Here is a 24,796-nt window from a genome sequence, read left to right as displayed (position 1 = left end):
TAATCCATCTATATCAACATATAATCTCTCTATATCAACATATAATCCCTCTATATCAACATATAATCCCTCTATATCAACATATAATCCGTCTATATCAACATATAATCTCTCTATATCAACATATAATCCCTCTATATCAACATATAATCCCTCTATATCAACATATAATCCGTCTATATCAACATATAATCCCTCTATATCAACATATAATCCGTCTATATCAGCATATAATCCGTCTATATCAACATATAATCCGTCTATATCAACATATAATCCCTCTATATCAACATATAATCCGTCTATATCAACATATAATCCCTCTATATCAACATATAATCCCCCTATATCAACATATAATCCCTCTATATCAACATATAATCCCTCTATATCAACATATAATCCCCCTATATCAACATATAATCCCTCTATATCAACATATAATCCCCCTATATCAACATATAATCCCTCTATATCAACATATAATCCCCCTATATCAACATATAATCCCTCTATATCAACATATAAGAAAGTCTTGACTCGGTTATAAATCAAAATTATCAAAACAGAAGAAAAATTTGGAGTGATAATAACGCATTCAAACACCTTAAACCAGAACTCAATCTCACTAAACTGAAACTAATACCATTAAAAACATCATCAGTCTCACTAGATGGCTGTAAACACCTCACTAGATGGCTGTAAACACCTCAGAGATGGCTGTAAACACCTCACTAGATGGATGTAAACACCTCACTAGATGGATGTAAACACCTCACTAGATGGCTGTAAACACCTCACTAGATGGATGCAAACACCTCACTAGATGGCTGTAAACACCTCACTAGATGGCTGTAAACACCTCACTAGATGGATGTAAACATCACTAGATGGCTGTAAACACCTCACTTGATGGCTGTAAACACCTCACTAGATGGATGTAAACACCTCACTAGATGGATGCAAACACCTCACTAGATGGCTGTAAACACCTCACTAGATGGCTGTAAACACCTCACTAGATGGATGTAAACACCTCACTAGATGGATGCAAACACCTCACTAGATGGCTGTAAACACCTCACTAGATGGCTGTAAACACCTCACTAGATGGATGCAAACACCTCACTAGATGGCTGTAAACACCTCACTAGATGGCTGTAAACACCTCACTAGATGGATGCAAACACCTCACTAGATGGCTGTAAACACCTCACTAGATGGCTGTAAACACCTCACTAGATGGATGTAAACACATCACTAGATGGCTGTAAACACCTCACTTGATGGCTGTAAACACCTCACTAGATGGCTGTAAACACCTCACTAGATGGCTGTAAACACCTCACTTGATGGCTGTAAACACCTCACTAGATGGCTGTAAACACCTCACTAGATGGCTGTAAACACCTCACTTGATGGCTGTAAACACCTCACTAGATGGCTGTAAACACCTCACTTGATGGCTGTAAACACCTCACTAGATGGCTGTAAACACCTCACTAGATGGATGTAAACACCTCACTAGATGGCTGTAAACACCTCACTTGATGGCTGTAAACACCTCACTAGATGGCTGTAAACACATCACTAGATGGCTGTAAACACCTCACTTGATGGCTGTAAACACCTCACTAGATGGCTGTAAACACATCACTTGATGGCTGTAAACACCTCACTAGATGGATGTAAACACCTCACTAGATGGATGTAAACACCTCACTAGATGGCTGTAAACACCTCACTTGATGGCTGTAAACACCTCACTAGATGGCTGTAAACACCTCACTAGATGGCTGTAAACACCTCACTTGATGGCTGTAAACACCTCACTAGATGGCTGTAAACACCTCACTTGATGGCTGTAAACACCTCACTAGATGGCTGTAAACACCTCACTAGATGGCTGTAAACACCTCACTAGATGGCTGTAAACACCTCACTTGATGGCTGTAAACACCTCACTAGATGGCTGTAAACACCTCACTTGATGGCTGTAAACACCTCACTAGATGGATGTAAACACCTCACTAGATGGCTGTAAACACCTCACTAGATGGCTGTAAACACCTCACTTGATGGCTGTAAACACCTCACTAGATGGCTGTAAACACCTCACTTGATGGCTGTAAACACCTCACTAGATGGATGTAAACACCTCACTAGATGGATGTAAACACCTCACTAGATGGATGTAAACACCTCACTTGATGGCTGTAAACACCTCACTTGATGGCTGTAAACACATCACTAGATGGCTGTAAACACCTCACTAGATGGATGTAAACACCTCACTAGATGGATGTAAACACCTCACTAGATGGCTGTAAACACCTCACTTGATGGCTGTAAACACCTCACTAGATGGATGTAAACACCTCACTAGATGGCTGTAAACACCTCACTTGATGGCTGTAAACACCTCACTAGATGGATGTAAACACCTCACTAGATGGCTGTAAACACCTCACTAGATGGCTGTAAACACCTCACTAGATGGCTGTAAACACCTCACTAGATGGCTGTAAACACCTCACTAGATGGATGTAAACACCTCACTAGATGGATGTAAACACCTCACTAGATGGCTGTAAACACCTCACTAGATGGCTGTAAACACCTTACTAGATGGCTGTAAACACCTCACTAGATGGCTGTAAACACCTCACTAGATGGCTGTAAACACCTCACTAGATGGCTGTAAACACCTCACTAGATGGATGTAAACACCTCACTAGATGGCTGTAAACACCTCACTAGATGGATGTAAACACCTCACTTGATGGCTGTAAACACCTCACTAGATGGATGTAAACACCTCACTAAATGGCTGTAAACACCTCACTAGATGGCTGTAAACACCTCAATAGATGGCTGTAAATCTCTCACTAGATGGCTGTAAACACATCACTTGATGGATGTAAACACCTCACTAGATGGCTGTAAACACCTCACTAGATGGCTGTTAACACCTCATTTGATGGCTGTAAACACCTCACTAGATGGTTGTAAACACCTCACTAGATGGCTGTAAACACCTCATTTGATGGCTGTAAACACTTCCCTAGATGGCTGTAAACACCTCACTAGATGGCTGTAAACACCTCACTAGATGGCTGTAAACACCTCACTAGATGGCTGTAAACACTTCACTAGATGGCTGTAAACACCTCACTAGATGGCTGTAAACACCTCACTAGATGGCTGTAAACACCTCACAAGATGGCTGTAAACATCTCAATAGATGACTGTAAACACCTCACTAGATGGCTGTAAACACCTCACTAGATGGCTGTAAACACCTCACTAGATGGCTGTAAACGTCTCACTAGATGGCTGTAAACACCTCTCTAGATGGCTGTAAACACATCACTAGATAGCTGTAAACACCTCACTAGATGGCTGTAAACACCTCACTAGATGGCTGTAAACACCTCACTAGATGGCTGTAAACACCTCACTAGATGGCTGTAAACACCTCACTAGATGGCTGTAAACACCTCACTAGATGGCTGTAAACACCTCACTAGATGGCTGTAAACACCTCACTAGATGGCTGTAAACACCTCACAAGATGGCTGTAAACATCTCAATAGATGACTGTAAACATCTCATTAGATGGCTGTAAACACCTCACTAGATGGCTGTAAACACCTCACTAGATGGCTGTAAACACCTCACTAGATGGCTGTAAACATCTCAATAGATGACTGTAAACACCTCACTAGATGGCTGTAAACACCTCACTAGATGGCTGTAAACACCTCACTAGATGGCTGTAAACACCTCACTTGTTCTTGTTCTTGTCCAGACCAGAGCTTTGGTGAGATGGGTAAGGAAGAAGGATGGGTAAGGATAGAAATTTTGGAAAAGGGTGGTAGGAGGGAGAGAGGTAGGATATAAAAGTTAAGTGGCCCAACCACTTTGGTGTAATTTAAAAAGTTTGTAGATGGATGGTTCAGAGAACCGACATGTTGATAAATTAGACACATGTGCAACTCTTGGGTATCTTTATTGAGGAAACGTTTCGCCACACAGTGGCTTCATCAGTCCATACGTAGGAGAAACTTGAAGGACAGGAGGAGAATGAGGTAATCAGTCCCTCAACCTTGAGTCGATGTGGTCAGTCCATCAATCTTGAATAGAATACGGCATACGTGCGGAGAAGGAGCTTATAAACCGTATGGCAGGAGAGGTGCAGCAGTCATAGGTGGTGTCACATTTGTTCAATGTGGAAGTAGGTCGTGCCCAAGAATTAGGCAAGCGAAGAATTCCCAAGTATTAAGATCCCAAGAAGTTGCAGTGTCTGACAGGTTTGTAGATGAATGGTTCAGAGAACCGACATGTTGATAAATTAGACACAAGTGCAACTCTTCGCTTGCCTAATTCTTGGGCACGACCTACTTCCACATTGAACAAATGTGACACCACCTATGACTGCTGCACCTCTCCTGCCATACGGTTTATAAGCTCCTTCTCCGCTCATATGCCGTATTCTATTCAAGATTGATGGACTGACCACATCGACTCAAGGTTGAGGGACTGATTACCTCATTCTCCTCCTGTTCTTCAAGATTCTCCTATGTATGGACTGATGAAGCCACTGTGTGGCGAAACGTTTCCTCAATAAAGATACCCAAGAGTTGCACATGTGTCTAATTTATCAATTTAAAAAGTGTACGTGAAATGATAAGATATTCTTTAAGGGGTATAAGACTAACCCATCAGAGTCACATAGATATAACAGATATATAAGTACATGACTCTGAATTGGTAGTAATTATACGAGTTGCAATTCCTTTTTTTTTTTTTTTTTTTTTTTTTTTTTTGCGATTGCACAACGGATATTTATGCGACAATGAAGGCAATAATTTTCTGGCCAGTTTATAGAATTAGGTGACAATGGCTTCTTACAGGTGGTGTCCAGCCATGGTAAATAGCATAATTTTTACATTAGATTGTTATATAAGATGTCTCCCTAATTGGGGGCGATGATGTTCTCAGTATACATAGAAGGGTTCTGGTGGTACTCAATCTTCTTCATCAGGGAGGTTGCTCAATATCATGGGTCGAGGGTAATCATCTTTATGTATAAAACGACGGACCCTCTGTGGGAGAGTCATTCTTTGAGTCCTGTGAGGAGGAGTATTGATGATATAATCCGTGGTATTAACCACTTGTATAGGATGTTCTCTATCTGGCATGTATAGTTCTTGTATTGTATAGAGTTGTTTCTTTTTTAGGGTGTCGAGGCGTACATTTATGGCAGTAATATCTTGTTGTATGTGTAAATCTGCCATTTTAACTCTGTCTCTCCTCCTGGTATCGGTAATGAAGCGAAGAGCTCTATTCTGGACCCTTTGTAACCGTAGCATATTTGTCTTAGTTGTTAATGACATTGGGACACAAGGGTATTCGAGTATAGGTCGTATTAACATTTTATACAGATGTTTTTTGACATGTTGAGGGGCTTGATTGAATCGAAAGAGACTGCTAAGACCGACTTTGGCTGTGTTGATCTTTTTAGTTACATGATATGTTGAGTGGAGCAGCCTGTCTATTTCATATCCCAAGATCTTGTTAGGGTTTCTAATGGCTACAGGTGTACCTCTGATGGAGATACCTCCTTTATCTTCAATTGTTGATGCAAAACATCCTATCGTGCTAACAAGGACCTTGTCAGGATTAGTCGTAATTCTCCACTTCTTTTCCCAATTAGATGTTCGACGAAGTTCAATATTCATTTTTTCTATGACTCTCTCATACTTGTATTTTCCTGTTACCGGAGTTGATGAGACGACATGAATAACATCATCTGCAAACTGTGTCACAATCGTATCACTAAACTCTGGTTGAGGAAGATCATTCACATAAATGTTGAACAGAAGTTGACTGAGACAAGAACCTTGTGGGACACCAGCCGTCGGTATGAAAGGCTTTGTCGACCTGCCATGAAAGGTGGGAATGATTTTTCTTTGAGTTAAGAAATTATATATTACTCTGAGGAAAGTCCAGTTATGGTCTGGTAGGTCAATGAGTTTGTATATAAGGCCATCATGCCATAAGCTATCAAAAGCTTTATGAACATCTCTGGTGGCAATTAAGGCAAGATTGCCCTGATGTTTTAGACTTGCTACAGTATCGAAAATAACATTTATTGCATGATTGGTACCTCTATGTGTTCTAAAGCCAAATTGTTTTTCAGTAAAAAAGTGATTAAACTCCATATAGTAGTTCAATCTGTTGGAAATGACTTTCTCAAGAACTTTTCCAGTGACTTCAAGTAAAGATATAGGTCTATAGTTCCCAGGTTGGTGGATGTCTTTATTGGGCTTACCAAGAAAGATCATCTTAGCAGTCTTAAAAACCACTGGAAAATGTCCTGAGGCCAAGATGGCATTAAAGATATTTACCAAAGACTGTTTACAATTTCTGGGTAGGAACTTCATTTGTTTCATTGTTATTCCAGAGAGACCAGAGGCTCTATTTCTCATTCTTCCAATAACCTAACTCATCTCTAGTAATGTAATAGGTCTAGTAAGCGGGTGGGTATCTTCAAGAGTTGAAGTATCGATGGAAGGTAGTGGTTGTAGATCATCCAAGTTCTCATCTCTCCATTCATTTACCAACTGATAGTGATTGTTAAATTGACGACTGTTATTGTGGGAGAAAATTACTAGATGGTTGTAAACACCTCACTAGATGGCTGTAAACACCTCACTAGATGGCTGTAAGCACCTCACTAGATGGCTGTAAACACCTCACTAGATGGCTGTAAACACCTCACTAGATGGCTGTAAACACCTCACTAGATGGCTGTAAGCACCTCACTAGATGGCTGTAAACACCTCACTAGATGGCTGTAAACACCTCACTAGATGGCTGTAAACACCTCACTAGATGGCTGTAAGCACCTCACTAGATGGCTGTAAACACCTCACTAGATGACTGTAAACACCTCACTAGATGGCTGTAAACACCTCACTAGATGGCTGTAAGCACCTCACTAGATGGCTGTAAACACCTCACTAGATGGCTGTAAACACCTCACTAGATGGCTGTAAACACCTCACTAGATGGCTGTAAACACCTCACTAGATGGCTGTAAACACCTCATTAGATGGATGTAAACACATCACTAAATGGCTGTAAACACATCACTAGATGGCTGTAAACACCTCACTAGATGGCTGTAAACACCTCACTAGATGGCTGTAAACACCTCATTAGATGGATGTAAACACATCACTAGATGGCTGTAAACACATCACTAGATGGCTGTAAACACCTCACTAGATGGCTGTAAACACATCACTAGATGGCTGTAAACACATCACTAGATGGCTGTAAACACCTCACTAGATGGCTGTAAACACCTCATTAGATGGATGTAAACACATCACTAAATGGCTGTAAACACATCACTAGATGGCTGTAAACACCTCATTAGATAGATGTAAACACATCACTAGATGGCTGTAAACACCTCACTAGATGGCTGTAAACACATCACTAGATGGCTGTAAACACATCACTAGATGGATGTAAACACATCACTAGATGGATGTAAACACATCACTAGATGGCTGTAAACACATCACTAGATGGCTGTAAACACCTCACTAGATGGCTGTAAACACTTCACTAGATGGCTGTAAACACATCACTAGATGGCTGTAAACACCTCGCTAGATGGCTGTAAACACATCACTAGATGGCTGTAAACACATCACTAGATGGCTGTAAACACATCACTAGATGGATGTAAACACATCACTAGATGGATGTAAACACATCACTAGATGGCTGTAAACACATCACTAGATGGCTGTAAACACCTCACTAGATGGCTGCAAACACGTCACTAGATGACTGTAAACACCTCACTAGATGGCTGTAAACACATCACTAGATGGCTGTAAACACCTCACTAGATGGCTGTTAACACATTTGATGGCTGTAAACACCTCACTAGATGGCTGTAAACGCTTCACTAGATGGCTGTAAACACATCACTAGATGGGTATAAACACCTCACTAGATGGCTGTAAACACATCACTAGATGGCTGTAAACACCTCACTAGATGGCTGTAAACACCTAACTAGATGGCTGTAAACACCTCACCAGATGGATGTAAACACCTTACTAGATGGCTGTAAACACCTCACTAGATGGATGTAAACACCTCACTTGATGGATGTAAACACCTCACTAGATGGATGTAAACACCTCACTAGATGGATGTAAACACCTCACTTGATGGCTGTAAACACCTCACTTAATGGCTGTAAACACCTCATATTGCTGTAAACACCTCATATGGCTGTAAACACCTCATGTTTCTGTAAACACCTCACATGGCTGTAAACACCTTATGTGGCTGTAAACACCTCATATAGCTGTAAACACCTCATGTGGCTGTAAACCCCTCATATGGCTGTAAACACCTCATAGCTGTAAACACCTCATGTGGCTGTAAACACCTCATATAGCTGTAAACACCTCATGTGGCTGTAAACACCTCATATGGCTGTAAACACCTCATAGCTGTAAACACCTCATGTGGCTGTAAACACCTCGTATAGCTGTAAACACCTCGTATAGCTGTAAACACCTCATATAGCTGTAAACACCTCATGTGGCTGTAAACACCTCATAGCTGTAAACACCTCATGTGGCTGTAAACACCTCATAGCTGTAAACACCTCATGTGGCTGTAAACACCTCATATAGCTGTAAACACCTCATGTGGCTGTAAACACCTCATATAGCTGTAAACACCTCATATGGCTGTGAACACCTCATATTTACCTGGAGTATTACCTGGAGAGAGTTCCGGGGGTCAACGCCCCCGCGGCCCGGTCTGTGACCAGTGTTGCAACCCCTGAATGGGTTACAATGATTATTATGTATATATATAATGTATATTACCTTTTCATATAATTTTATATTGCTTATATTTGCGATAATAGCTAAATCGCAAATGTATTGCCTTATATTGTTATTTGACGTAGCTTATGTTGTTAGGATGTACATAATATGTGCTCAGTTCAAGTCTTGATTGTCAAACTACTGTAATTATCGCTTGTCGCTCGTTATACTGCCGGCTTCTGAGCTGTGCTGTCCACGGGGCTATCACGTGATCGGGGGGGGGGGTGTCCTCACCTCTCGTGAAGTATTCAGTCTGGTCTAGACTCGCTTGGTGGTTGGACAGATTGTCTGTCTCATTATTCTTGTTAGTTCTGTAGAACTCTGTTCACAGAACATTGTATAGACTTAGTGATTTTCGACGTTGTGGAGGATCTGCTGATGGTCCCTACTTAGTGTCGTTATATTATCTCCTTAATCCTGATTGTGTCGCAATCTCTTGTTATATGGCTATTGGGCTTAGCATTCTTTTCATTGTTCAAGCAGACTGTTCTGGTTGCCAGTCGGTCAAGAAGTTAGTTTATGTGAGGACTTTGTCAGTCACTTGTTTAAGTCTAGTCGAGTCGTGAGACATAGCGAACTACTTAGAGCATTTACACACTTACACGAACTTACTTGTACATATTTGTAATATCTTATTAAATGTTAATGTACCAGACGGTACTTAAGAATTATAAATGTGATATGTGCTTTCAGCACAATAATATTGAACTCGAGAGATTGATTTTATTTTGATTGCTGTGATTAATTTAATTTGATAATATACCTCTAGACAACTTAATGATTAATAAATTTATTAAATTTTAATTTCTCTAGTTAGTAGCCTACCAGTTGTAATCCTGAAGCACTATTGAATAATACTGAATTTTAATGGATAATTGGACAAGGATACTGACTACTTGTTACGAAAACCCAGTAACAGGCTGGATGCTAGAAGGGCAGTCCTTTCTAGTATTACCTGGAGATCTCTAAGCTTTTAGAATTACGTTTTTTTGTAACAACCAGGCCTCCTGGTGGATCAGAGCCTGATCAACCAGGCTGTTGCTGCTGGCTGCACGCAAACCAACGTACGAGCCACAGCCCGGCTGATCAGGAACTGACTTTAGGTGCTTGTCCAGTGCCAGCTTGAAGACTGCCAGGGGTCTGTTGGTAATCCCCCTTATGTGTGCTGGGAGGCAGTTGAACAGTCTCGGGCCCCTGACACTTATTGTATGGTCTCTTAACGTGCTAGAGACACCCCTGCTTTTCATTGAGGGGATGGTGCATCGTATGCCAAGTCTTTTGCTTTCGTAGCGAGTGATTTTCGTGTGCAAGTTCGGTATTAGTCCCTCTAGGATTTTCCAGGTGTATATAATCATGTATCTCTCCCTCCTGCGTTCCAGGGAATACAGGTTTAGGAACCTCAAGCGCTCCCAGTAATTGAGGTGTTTTATCTCCGTTATGCGCGCCGTGAAAGTTCTCTGTACATTTTCTAGGTCGGCAATTTCACCTGCCTTGAAAGGTGCTGTTAGTGTGCAGCAATATTCCAGCCTAGATAGAACAAGTGACCAGAAGAGTATCATCATGGGCTTGGCCTCCCTAGTTTTGAAGGTTCTCATTATCCATCCTGTCATTTTTCTAGCAGATGTTATGGTCCTTGAAGGTGAGATCCTCCGACATGATCACTCCCAGGTCTTTGACGTTGGTGTTTCGCTCTATTTTGTGGCCAGAATTTGTTTTGTACTCTGATGAAGATTTAATTTCCTCATGTTTACCATATCTGAGTAATTGAAATTTATCATCGTTGAACTTCATATTGTTTTCTGCAGCCCACTGAAAGATTTGGTTGATGTCCGCCTGGAGCCTTGCAGTGTCTGCAATGGAAGACACTGTCATGCAGATTAGGGTGTCATCTGCAAAGGAAGACACGGTGCTGTGGCTGACATCCTTGTCTATGTCGGATATGAGGATGAGGAACAAGATGGGAGCGAGTACTGTGCCTTGTGGAACAGAGCTTTTCACCGTAGCTGCCTCGGACTTTACTCTGTTGACGACTACTCTCTGTGTTCTGTTAGTGAGGAAATTATAGATCCATCGACCGACTTTTCCTGTTATTCCTTTAGCACGCATTTTGTGCGCTATTACGCCATGGTCACACTTGTCGAAGGCTTTTGCAAAGTCTGCATATATTACATCTGCATTCTTTTAGTCTTCTAGTGCATTTAGGACCTTGTCGTAGTGATCCAATAGTTGAGACAGATAGGAGCGACCTGTTCTAAACCCATGTTGCCCTGGGTTGTGTAACTGATGGGCTTCTAGATGGGTGGTGATCTTGCTTCTTAGGACCCTTTCAAAGATTTTTATGATATGGGATGTTAGTGCTATTGGTCTGTAGTTCTTTGCTGTTGCTTTACTGCCCCCTTTGTGGAGTGGGGCTATGTCTGTTGTTTTTAGTAACTGTGGGACGACCCCCGTGTCCATGCTCCCTCTCCATAGGATGGAAAAGGCTCGTGATAGGGGCTTCTTGCAGTTCTTGATGAACACAGAGTTCCATGAGTCTGGCCCTGGGGCAGAGTGCATGGGCATGTCATTTATCGCCTGTTCGAAGTCATTTGGCGTCAGGATAACATCGGATAGGCTTGTGTTAATCAAATTTTGTGGCTCTCTCATAAAAAATTCATTTTGATCTTCGACTCTCAGTCTGGTTAGCAGCTTGCTAAAAACTGAGTCACGTGCTTGGTTAAGTCTGGAGAGAGTTTCGGGGGTCAACGCCCCCGCGGCCCGGTCTGTGACCAGGCCTCCTCATATTGGGACTTGAGTAGCTCACTCATTTCCTTGCTGTCATCTGTGTAGGACCCATCTTGTTTAAGTAGGGGCCCAATACTGGACGTTGTTCTCGATTTTGATTTGGCATAGGAGAAGAAATACTTTGGGTTTCTTTCGATTTCATTTATGGCTTTTAGTTCTTCCCGCGATTCCTGACTCCTAAAGGATTCTTTTAGCTTAAGTTCGATGCTTGCTATTTCTCTGACCAGTGTCTCCTTACGCATTTCAGATATATTGACCTCTTTTAGCCGCTCTGTTATTCTTTTCCGTCGCCTGTAAAGGGAGCGCCTGTCTCTTTCTATTTTACATCTACTCCTCCTTTTTCTTAGAGGAATAAGCCTTGTGGAAACATCGAGTGCCACCGAGTTAATCTGTTCTAGGCATAAGTTGGGGTCTGTGTTGCTTAGTATATCTTCCCAGCTTATATCGGTTAGGAATTGGTTTACTTGGTCCCACTATGTTTTTGTTATTGAAGTTGAATTTGGTGAATGCTCCCTCGTGACTAGTCTCATTATGTCGGTCTGGGGCTCCACGCATACATGTCTGAACCTCAATTATGTTGTGATCTGAGTATGTAACTTGTGAGTTCATTACCTTTGTAACTTGTGAGTTCATTACCTTGTACCTAGTTCAGCCATCAAAACTTTGGAGCCCGGTCCCTGGACCCATTGTGTACCTCTGTAATCTGTAAATACCTTTGTAACTTGTCATGATTGTGACTAGACCTACCTGGAGTTCATTACCTTTGTAAATTGCGAGTTCATTACCTTTGTAAATTGTGAATTCATTACCTCTGTAACTTGCTCAGCTATCAAAACTTTGAGGCCCAGTCCCTGGACTCATTATGTACCTCTGTAATCTTTTGACTACCGCCCACAGGATGGGTATGTGGTGCATAATAAACATATTAAACTAAAAAACTTGTTTTTGATATGGTGACATTTCTTATCAGATCATCATTGTTAGTGAAGATGAGGTCTAGTGTATTCTCCAGTCTAGTAGGCTCTATTATTTACTGGTTTAAATTGAATTTTGTGCAGAGATTTAAAAGCTCGTGTGAGTGTGAGTTTTCATCAGAGCTGCCTCCTGGTGTTATTACTGCAACAATATTATTTGCTATATTCCTCCATTTTAGGTGCCTTAAGTTGAAATCCCCCAGGAGCAAGATGTTGGGTGCAGGAGCTGGAAGATTTTCCAGACAGTGGTCAATTTTTAACAGCTGTTCCTGGAATTGCTGGGATGTTGCATCCGGAGGCTTGTAGACTACCACAATGACTAGGTTTTGGTTCTCGACCTTTACTGCTAAAACTTCCACTACATCATTTGAGGCATTAACAGTTCTGTGCAAACAAGTGACTCTGCAATGTACAGGCCAACCCCCCCCCCCTTTTGCCTGTTCACTCTGTCACATCTGTATAGGTTGTAACCTGGGATCCATATTTCGTTGTCCAAGTGATCCTTTATGTGGGTCTCAGTGAAAGCCGCGAACATTGCCTTTGCCTCTGCAAGCAGTCCACGGATGAAAGGTATTTTGTTTGTTGCTGGCTTTAGACCCTGTATATTTGCAAAGAAGAATGTTATCGGACTGGTGGTATTGTTGGTACTGGGGGGGGGATTTTTTTTCCGGCATTAGTATCTGTATCTGTTGGTTTGGAGTGGAGGCCATCGACTGTAGTTCCACTCCAGGAATGACTGGATTTGGTGTACGATTTCTGCCATTTCCTGCCAGTTTTTTTTCCTTCCTGGCACTAAAAAACCTCTCCCTCTTGAGTGGCTGTGGCTACCCAGGTTTTCCCATGGCCTGGATGTTTTGTATCTTTTTGTCCCCTTTAGATGGTATGCCTGGCAATTTAAGTTATAGCCCAGTCTTTCCTGTACTGAAGAGGTACACAGTTCAGGGTGAAAAAGCTTACAGGAATGGAGTTTGCATTTTCCTGTTGTCATATGGGCATGGCATTTTCTAGGGTGGTCATAGTTGCACGTCCCATCTGTTTTTCCAGATTTCCCATGCCAGCAGATACCAAGTGCATAGTATGTGCACAGGCTTGGTTTCCGTTTGCCTTGGGTTTCTGTGACTGTATTCCCTGTTGGTGCATGTTTCCCTGTCTTACTTCTATCCTCCCTAGCACCAACAATGGAGCTCCCACCAGTTGTTTTTGGTAATATATCCTCACTATTGCTAGTGGAGTCCTGTTTGCTATTTCCTGCGGTATTTCTAGTTTGCAATATTGGTTTTATCTTATCTTTGACTACACTTGTTTCCCTACTATGGCTCCTGTCCCCTATGAGGTCATTTATATGTATTCCTACCTGCGTATAATTCCCGACTACCTGGACAAAATCTCCAGCTTCACCATTTCTGTCTCCCAGGACAGCATCTCCAGCTTCACCATAACTGTCTCCCAGGACAGCACCTCCAGCTTCACCATTACTGTCTCCCAGGACAGCACCTCCAGCTTCACCATTACTGTCTCCCAGGACAGCACTATCAGCCCCACATTTACTGACTACTAGGACTTCATCTCCAGCCTTACAGTTTCTGACTACATGGCCAGTATCAAGGGCAGTACCATTCAGCACAGACTTTTTATGTTCCCATCTTTTGTAGAAAGCTTCCAGGTTGTCTATGAAAGCAGCTTTGATGTTGTCCTCTTTTAATACCCTTGTGATTTTAGTCCACAGATTTATCTCATTTGGGCATACCCAAAAACATTTCCCTGTTTTAATACTGCTTGTAGCTAGTTCTTGGATATCTGCACAAGGGGCGTGACACCAATTTCCACACAAATGACAATTTATGCATGTGGAAGCCCGTTTGTTTGACTGACCACAGACTACACACAGCTTCATAATGATTTGAATGGTTGATTTACTGCAATTCTACTAGCAACCTCTTGAATATTCTATTAATAACCTCCTTAAATGAAGCTCTAGCTATTTGTATTTCTGTTTCTAACTGTTTTTGTATATTGGACAGCTTACCGTGCACGTTCCTGATATATATTTAATGTTTGTGTTTATAAGGGCGCCTACAACCCCATCCGTTTACAGTCTGCTTTATTGTCCAACGAAACCGTTTGAAACCAGTCAAGGGTTCGGACCAGTCGATCTGATCTGATCAGTGGGTCGCTTATTTAAAACATACTGGTCGGTGATTTGGGCTAACACATGAAGGATCTACTGGAAATTATCTACCCGAGTAATATGTGATTTGATTGTTACAAAAGTATAACTTGCGTGTTGAAGAAACCGGTGATTTCTGGCAGCTCCTACAGTGACGAACGGTTGAGCCTCAACCCTTGTTTATCAATCGCTGTATCTAGCTTTTCTATTTTTTTTTCCGTCTCCACCACAATAAATGCTAGATTATCACTATAGTTGACTGGTGGAAATTTTGGAGGAAGGACGCTTTCTCTGTAGTAATAATTGCTTCTCGTTGTGTATATTGCGACCGCTGGTAACTACAGGTTATATGAAATTCACAGTATATGTCTGGTATTTCAAGAAAAAGAAACTAATGAAAGTCACTCCACTCCACTAAGTACCATTATAATACTGGTTAGTTGCTACTACAACACTGTATTCTGCTATTCACTGGTATCACTAGATTATATGCGAGTACACTAGCAGGCCAGGAAGATTATTAAAAACAGCTGACCTGTGGTAAGTTTCTGGCGACTTCTGGCACCTGCCTCTATAGGCTTATCACTTCATTTACAAATTCACCTGTTTTCAAATGACACTTTAGCCTTTATCAACAATATACTAGGGAGCCACTGTAGTATACACTATGTATACTCAATGTTATCAGGGAGACTTTCTTTCCTCTGACACGAAAAGTTCAATTATTATTTTTTTCGCACGGGACACAGGCCTATGATTCCCCTCTGGCAGTAAACTCTGCTAGGTAGTGCACACTAATTCTTCTTTTTTGACTCGGTATATAATGTTTTCCGGCCAAGATTGGTTCCAGGCGCTAGAGGGATGTATCGTATAGGATTGATGACAAATTAAAGTTCTAGCACGTAAGAGCGACCGTGAAAACACCAGAAAACCCGGAGCACAACGAGGCACGCTGACACACTGTCAGATAACCATATAGCTGTTAACACCTCATATGGCTGTAAACACCTCATATGGCTGTAAACACCTTATATGGCTGTAAACACCTCATATGGCTGTAAACACCTCATATGGCTGTAAACACCTCATATGGCTGTAAACACCTCATATGGCTGTAAACACCTCATATGGCTGTAAACACCTCATAACATCGTTTAAAATAATTATATCTTAGCCCCACAAATCAATATTTTTTTCATATGCTAAATCCCAGTCTAGTTTTAATAATAATAATAAAAGAAAGGTTTGTCTTGGACACCAATGATCAATTTTCTTCTTAAACCAATTACAATTACAATTACAATTACATTTACAATTACAATTACAGATGTACACTGGACTGCCCAATATGTGCCCAAACTACCTTCACAATATCGTTGTAATTATTACCAGTACTGTTAGGTACCAGTAAGAAAACTAAACCATACCACGGGTGGGGTTCGAACCCGCGATCAAAATCCTATGGTGTATAACTATACCTAGTTAGATGCATCTTATTGTAGCCAGCTGGTCCAGTGGCTAACGCGTCGGTCTGGAGTTTTATGACTGTGTGATGAATGGTTTGAAAAACCGACAAGTTGAAGATTGAGACACTTATGCAGCATATGGGAATCTTTATTCAGGAAACGTTTCGCCACACAGTGGCTTCATCAGTCCAATACAAAGAGGAAGGCGTAAGGAGAGGAGGAGTATGAGGTAATCAGTTTTATGACTGTGATCGCGGGTTCTAACCCCGCCCGTGGTATGGTTACAATCCTGTCATGATAATTTCGAGAGTCAGGTATCAGTAAGATTGTAAAAAACGTTATTATCTTGCTTTACGTTTTGTTATGGGTAGCCAGGGACAGAACGGCTTATAAAAAATTAAGGACTTTATTTATATTAAAAGGCAAATTGTTCTGAAGGTCGAAACTTGTGATCTTAAGTGCAGGGTTATGATCCATACGTGGGTTGTGAGGACCTTTTGATAGATCATGGATAATTAACCATAATTTTCCAATATTAAGAAACGTAAATAATTTCCCAATGTACTTAAAAGTCATCATAAGAAAGCAATAATGAAAAACGTCGGAATTGTGACGTATGACTTGTTGTTGTGACTATCTCCACACAATCTGTATCCAGACGTTGTCAGCTTGACAGTGATCAGTCAGACTCGTTACCTCGAGTATCTTTTTATTTTTAGAGCACAACGGACAAGTAGTAACAACAGCAACACACACAGCAAGAGGAATTCTTGAGTTTCCTCAGTGCTCGGGCTTAATGCCCAAAGGTGGGGTGTGGCTCCAAAAGGATCCTGCAGTGCTTGTTGTGTGTGTAGTAATAGCAGCAGCAACACACCCAGCAAGAGGCATTTTTGAGCTTCCCCAGTGCTCAGGCTTAATGCCCAAAGGTGGGGTGTGGCTTCAAAAGGATCCTGCAGTGCTTGCTGCCTTTGCACCTCCTGACATCATCTGCTGCTATGCAGCTGCCACACCCTTCGAGCCCAGTGTGGGCGGGGTTTGTGGCAGCCCAAGGTGCCTAGCTTCTCCCTCCGAGCCCAGTAGGGGGAAGGGGATGGGGCTAGGCCTGGGGACAGCTGGTCCCAGAAGACAAGGAGGTACTTGCAAGAGGCATTCTCGAGCTTCCTCAGTGTCTTCGGCCCAAAGCTGGAGTTTTTTCCAGCACTTGTTGTAGTCTGATTCGTAATGTACGCTGAGTATTCTGTTGCTTAACAACGATTTACTGAGGGTCTATGTAGGTATGTGTACCAGTTGAGGTCGCAGGGATAAAGTGATTTGAAGGATTTAAGTTCTGAATTCCTTCCGTCTTAATTAATGGGGAAATATTGATGTTCTCCATGACGTACTGGAGGGAAAAGGGGGGGACGGGGAGGGGGGGGGGGTAACTTTTACCCTGGGTTGGTTATTTATACAACTGGATGGCTGGTCAGGTTTATCAGGAACCAGGACTAGTGTTTCCTGACGCGGGTCTTAGCCATATAATGACCCGCCGTTGGAGCTTCAGGTCATCTGACCGAAGCCTTCCTCTGGCTTACCCCTCCACCCCCTTTAAAAATTACTGAAAACGTCACTGACAACTTGTGAAAAAAATTTACACTTACCTTACTAGTAATGTGTTGTCCCACGACGACTCCCTTGACTTACCTACAACAATACAATAATATATATTAATAAAAGAGTCCCAGCTAACACACTTCAAGAATCCCGTTTTCTCTTCAGCCTCAGACTTCAGGAGGTACCCTCACCCATAAGTTTATGAGGTATACACAAATACATAGATTATCATACATAGCAGAATATGTGTAGAGAACCTGGTATAACCCAAAAAATGTCAAAGCGACTTATTCAGGCAGAGGTACACATAAATACAGTTACATAAATTACCATACATGTATCCTTGTATACACAAATAACCTGCACATAGAAGAGAGGAGCTCACGACGACGTTTCGGTCCGACTTGAACCATTTACAAAGTCACATTTACAAAAAGGAGAGCAGGATGGGTATATATAGGCAGGTGGTGGTAGTAGTAGTAGTAGTGGAGAAGGTAGTAAGAGTAGGAGGGGCCAGTTAAATACTAAGAAAGAGGAGCACTGCAAGGGAGCTGGTGCCCACAAGAACACAGAGGGGGGGGGGGGATAAATAAATAAAGGAACAAATACTCGGGGCAGAAGACAACGCAAAGGAGAAAGAGGAAAGGGGAAGAGGGAGAAGAAGAAAAATGGAGGGATCAGGTTAGGTCACGAGTGTTCTGAAGTTTGGAGAATTTTACAATGTAGTGGGAGAGGAAGGCATCTACAGAGACGAAGCCACGACTAACATTCATACAAGGAAAGTTGTGTATTAGAGAGGATTCAACCAGACGGCGACTGTGAAAGTTGGAAGTAGGGAAGACAGTTTTAGCAGAAGACCAGTCAATAGGATGGCTTTGATCTCTGACGTGACAGAACAGAGCATTGTTAGTGTCGGCAAGCATAACACTATTTTTGTGCTCCCTAAGTCTGTCAGAAAGAGATAGACCAGTTTCTCCAAAGTACTGAAGAGGACAGGAGGAACAAGAAATAGAGTAGACACCAGGAACATCTGTTGAGGGAGGAGAGGTATGAACGAGATTAGTGCGAAGAGTTGTAGTCTGGCGGAAAGTAAGTTTGACGTCTAAGGAACGGAGAAAGTTGAGATTAGAAAGACCGGAAATGTAGGGAAGGCAGAGGACAGAAGAGTTCCCAGGAGTAGAGAGTTTGGGAGAGAAGAAACTACGTTTAGCACGTGAGAAGGCAGAGTCTATGAAGTGGGAAGGGTAGCCAAGACGGGAAAATGAATTATGAAGAGTGGAAATTACTGACTGAAGACACTGAGGATCACAAATGAGGAGAGCATGAAAAATAGGGAGATAAGAACACTTTTCTTGACAGAGGAAGCATAAGTAGTGAATGTACATGCCACTGTACATAGGTTTGCTATACACGGAAAAGGCAGAACCTGTATCTGAGCGGTGGACATAAACATCAAGGAAAGGAAGCAAGGAATTAGATTCCCATTCAGCTTTAAACTTAATGAAGGGGCAAGATTATTAAGAGCTTCAAGAAATGGTTGGAAGAGACAAGAGTCATGAGGTCACAGAGCAAAGATGTCATCCACATAGCGGAGCCAGAGTGAAGGTCGCACATCGATAGTAGGAAGAACAGTCTCGAAGTATTCCATGTAAAGATTAGCAAGGACAGGAGAGAGAGGAGAACCCACAGCCACACCGAAGGTTTGACAATAATATTTGTCTTGGAAGGAAGAGGAATCTGAGTCCACACAGAGGAGCGGGTTAGTTGTGTATTGTTCCAGTCACGGCATTATGCCTTTTTTTCTTTTTTTTTTTTGGTATCCTTGTATATACATCTAATGCAAGTATCCTGAATATATAATTTCGAACTCTGAAGTATTTTGGTAGTGTCAAATTCTCAGGATACAGTGACAGAATATGATCTATGTAGAATGTCACTAACCTTCCTAGTATACTGTCATTGCTAGGTGGTGCTAGAGACCCGGTGCTGGGACCCAGGTGGTGCTGGGACCCAGGTGGTGCTGGGGCCCAGGTGATGCTGGGGCCCAGGTGGTGCTGGGACCCAGGTGATGCTGGGGCCCAGGTGATGCTGGGGCCCAGGTGATGCTGGGGCCCAGGTGATGCTGGGGCCCAGGTTCATCAACACTTCGCCTCCATCAACATTGATGACGTAATGATCACTCTTATTTACAAGTAAAAATATGAACACTGGTCACACCAGGACACATCACTGGTTACACTAGCACTGGCCACACTAGCACTGGTCACACTAGCACTGGTCACACCAGGTCACACCAGCAGTCACACCAGGTCACACCAGCACTGGTCACACCAGGACACACCAGGTCACACTAGCACTGGTTACACCAGCACTGCTCACACCAGCACTGGTCACACTAGCACTGGTCATACCAGCACTGGTCACACCAGCACTGGTCACACCAGCACTGGTCACACTAGCACTGGTCACACTAGCACTGGTCACACCAGCACTGGTCACACTAGCACTGGTCACACCAGCCCTGGTCACAGCACTGGTCACTAGCACTGGTCACACCAGCCCTGGTCACACTAGCACTGGTCACCAGCACTGGTCACACTAGCACTGGTCACACTACCACTGGTTACACTACCACTGGTCACACTAGGACTGGCCACACCAGCACTGGTCACACTAGCACTGGTCACACTAGCACTGGTCACACTAGCACTGGTCACACCAGCACTGGTCACACCAGCACTGGCCACACTAGCACTGGTCACACCAGCACTGGTCACACCAGCACTGGTCACACCAGCACTGGCCACACCAGCACTGGTCACACCAGCACTGGTCACACCAGCACTGGTCACACCAGCACTGGTCACACCAGCACTGGTCACACCAGCACTGGTCACACTAGCACTGGTCACACTAGCACTGGTCACACTAGCACTGGTCACACCAGCACTGGTCACACCAGCACTGGTCACACCAGCACTGGTCACACTAGCACTGGTCACACCAGCACTGGTCACACCAGCACTGGTCACACCAGCACTGGCCACACTAGCACTGGTCACACCAGCACTGGCCACACCAGCACTGATCACACTAGCACTGGTCACACCAGCACTGGTCACACCAGCATTGGTCACACCAGCACTGGCCACACTAGCACTGGTCACACCAGCACTGGCCACACTAGCACTGGCCACACTAGCACTGGTCACACCAGCACTGGTCACACCAGCACTGGTCACACCAGCACTGGTCACACCAGCACTGGTCACACCAGCACTGGTCACACCAGCACTGGTCACACCAGCACTGGCCACACTAGCACTGGTCACTAGCACTGGTCACACTAGCACTGGTCACACTAGCACTGGTCACACTACCACTGGTCACACCAGCACTGGTCACACCAGCACTGGTCACAGCACTGGTCACACTACCACTGGTCACACTACCACTGGTCACACTACCACTGGTCACACTACCACTGGTCACACTACCACTGGTCACAGCACTGGTCACACTAGCACTGGTCACACTAGCACTAGTCACACTAGCACTGGTCACACTAGCACTGGTTACACTAGCACTGGTCACACCAGCACTGGTCACACTACCACTGGTCACACTAGCACTGGTCACACTACCACTGGTCACAGCACTGGCCACACTAGCACTGGTCACACCAGCACTGGTCACACCAGCACTGGTCACACCAGCACTGGTCACACCAGCACTGGCCACACCAGCACTGGCCACATCAGCACTGGTCACTAGCACTGGTCACACTGGCACTGGTCACACTACCACTGGTCAAACTACCACTGGTCACACCAGCACTGGTCACACTAGCACTGGTCACAGCACTGGTCACACTAGCACTGGTCACACTAGCACTAGTCACACTAGCACTGGTCACACTAGCACTGGTCACACCAGCACTGGTCACACTACCACTGGTCACACTAGCACTGGTCACACTAGCACTGGTCACAGCACTGGTCACACTAGCACTGGTCACACTAGCACTGGTCACAGCACTGGTCACACTAGCACTGGTCACACTAGCACTAGTCACACTAGCACTAGTCACACTAGCACTGGTCACACTAGCACTGGTTACACTAGCACTGGTCACACCAGCACTGGTCACACTAGCACTGGTCACACTAGCACTGGTCACTAGCACTGGTCACACTAGCACTGGTCATAGCACTGGTCACACTAGCACTGGTCACACTAGCACTGGTCACACTAGCACTGGTCACACTAGCACTAGTCACACTAGCACTAGTCACACTAGCACTGGTCACACTAGCACTGGTCACGCTAGAACTGGTCACGCCAGCACTTGTCACACTACTACTGGTCACACCAGCACTGGCCACACTAGCACTGGTCACACTAGCACTGGTCACACTAGCACTGGTCACTAGCACTGGTCACACTAGCACTGGTCACACTAGCACTGGTCACACTAGCACTGGTCATGCTAGGACTGGTCACACCAGCACTGGTCACACTACCACTGGTCACACTACCACTGGCCACACTAGCACTGGTCACACTAGCACTGGCCACACTAGCTCTGGTCACACTAGCACTGGTCACGCTACCACTGGTCACACTACCACTGGTCACACTACCACTGGTCACACTACCACTGGTCACTACCACTGGTCACACCAGCACTGGTCACACCAGCACTGGTCACACCAGCACTGGTCACACTAGCACAGGTTACACTAGCACTGGCTACACTAGCACTGGTTACACTAGCACTGGTTACACTAGCACTGGTCACACTACTACTGGTCACTAGCACTGGTCACACTAGCACTGGTTACACTAGCACTGGCTACACTAGCACTGGTTACACTAGCACTGGTCACACTACTACTGGTCACTAGCACTGGTCACACTAGCACTGGTCACACTAGCACTGGTTACACTAGCACTGGTCACACTACCACTGATCTGGTTCAGTAGGTTTAAAGTTTATCAGCTACTAAAGTATCAGTAAGACTAAAGTCACTTTCACTACCACTGCTCAGCAATGTTGTATATTAATACATATACTTTCAACATACATACACACCTACACTTCTCAGTGTGTATGATATACACATATACATACTTCTGGGTGTATATAAACTTTGTGATTCATAAAGTTTTATGCGGAGTGATGACCCTCGTAGAGTGACTGCGACACCAGACACACTGACAAGCGTAAAGTTCCAGGTTTGAAGCTTCGAAGCTTTGAACCTTCTCATCAACTGTTGCTTAACTCAGTCTTGACATTCGTTGATGATTTGATGTATACACAGTGTAATTCATCACCCTTGATGAAGAAGATCTGAGGGAGACTGATTAATCAAGCTGGGTTCTATTTGGTATTTAGACAAACAACTTGTATATTGTGCACCTCTGAGCAGGCGAGGTCGTGTGAGTGGTTCATTACTTGTTCAGCAGTCAACACTTTGTGGCCCTGACCCTGGACACATTATGTACCTCTGTAATGATGAGGTACGGTCCCTGGACACATTATATACCTCTGTAATGTTGAGGTACAGTCCCTGGACACATTATGTACCTCTGTAATGATGAGGTACGGTCCCTGGACACATTATGTACCTCTGTAATGAGGAGGTACGGTCCCTGGACACATTATGTGCCTCTGTAATGTTGAGGTACAGTCCCTGGACACATTATGTACCTCTGTAATGTTGAGGTACGGTCCCTGGACACATTATGTACCTCTGTAATGTTGAGGTACAGTCCCTGGACACATTATGTACCTCTGTAATGTTGAGGTACGGTCCCTGGACACATTATGTACCTCTGTAATGATGAGGTACGGTCCCTGGACACATTATGTACCTCTGTAATGAGGTACGGTCCCTGGACACATTATGTACCTCTGTAATGTTGAGGTACAGTCCCTGGACGCATTATGTACCTCTGTAATGATGAGGTACGGTCCCTGGACACATTATGTACCTCTGTAATGTTGAGGTACGGTCCCTGGACACATTATGTACCTCTGTAGTGTTGAGGTACAGTCCCTGGACACATTATGTACCACTGTAATGTTGAGGTACGGTCCCTGGACACATGTACCTCTGTAATGTTGAGGTACGGTCCCTGGACACATTATGTACCTCTGTAATGTTGAGGTACGGTCCCTGGACACATTATGTACCTCTGTAATGTTGAGGTACGGTCCCTGGACAAATTATGTACCTCTGTAATGATGAGGTACGGTCCCTGGACACATTATGTACCTCTGTAATGATGAGGTACGGTCCCTGGACACATTATGTACCTCTGTAATGATGAGGTACGGTCCCTGGACACATTATGTACTTCTGTAATGTTGAGGTTCAGTCCCTGGACACATTATGTACCTCTGTAATGTTGAGGTACAGTCCCTGGACACATTATGTACCTCTGTAATGATGAGGTACGGTCCCTGGACACATGTACCTCTGTAATGTTGAGGTACAGTCCCTGGACACATTATGTACCTCTGTAATGTTGAGGTACAGTCCCTGGACACATTATGTACCTCTGTAATGTTGAGGTACAGTCCCTGGACACATTATGTACCTCTGTAATGTTGAGGTACAGTCCCTGCACACATTATGTACCTCTGTAATGTTGAGGTACAGTCCCTGGACCAATTATGTGACTCTGTAATGTTGAGGTACAGTCCCTGGACCCATTATGTGCCTCTGTATTGTTGAGGTACAGTCCCTGGACCCATTATGTGCCTCTGTATTGTTGAGGTACAGTCCCTGGACCCATTATGTGCCTCTGTAATGTTGAGGTACAGCCCCTGAACCCATTATGTGCCTCTGTAATGATGAGGTACAGTCCCTGGAC

General features: G+C 43.7%; 1 long non-coding RNA gene across 1 annotated transcript in view; it reads right to left on the bottom strand.

The window, feature by feature from the left end:
* LOC138855498 (uncharacterized) overlaps positions 1-23,116 on the bottom strand; it is a 90,498-nt gene extending 67,382 nt beyond the window's left edge. The window contains exons 1-2 of the long non-coding RNA XR_011394740.1: positions 23,049-23,116; positions 17,962-18,004 (exon numbers count right to left, since the gene is read on the bottom strand). This is a non-coding gene — a long non-coding RNA (uncharacterized lncRNA). The remainder of the gene's footprint in view (positions 1-17,961; positions 18,005-23,048) is intronic.
* Positions 23,117-24,796: the final 1,680 nt, after the last annotated feature.

This window comes from Cherax quadricarinatus, chromosome 97 (assembly GCF_038502225.1).
Source record: "Cherax quadricarinatus isolate ZL_2023a chromosome 97, ASM3850222v1, whole genome shotgun sequence".
Lineage (NCBI taxonomy): Eukaryota > Metazoa > Arthropoda > Malacostraca > Decapoda > Parastacidae > Cherax > Cherax quadricarinatus.
Note: the sequence above shows the minus strand (reverse complement) of the source record. Positions and strands in the feature narration are given on the sequence as shown.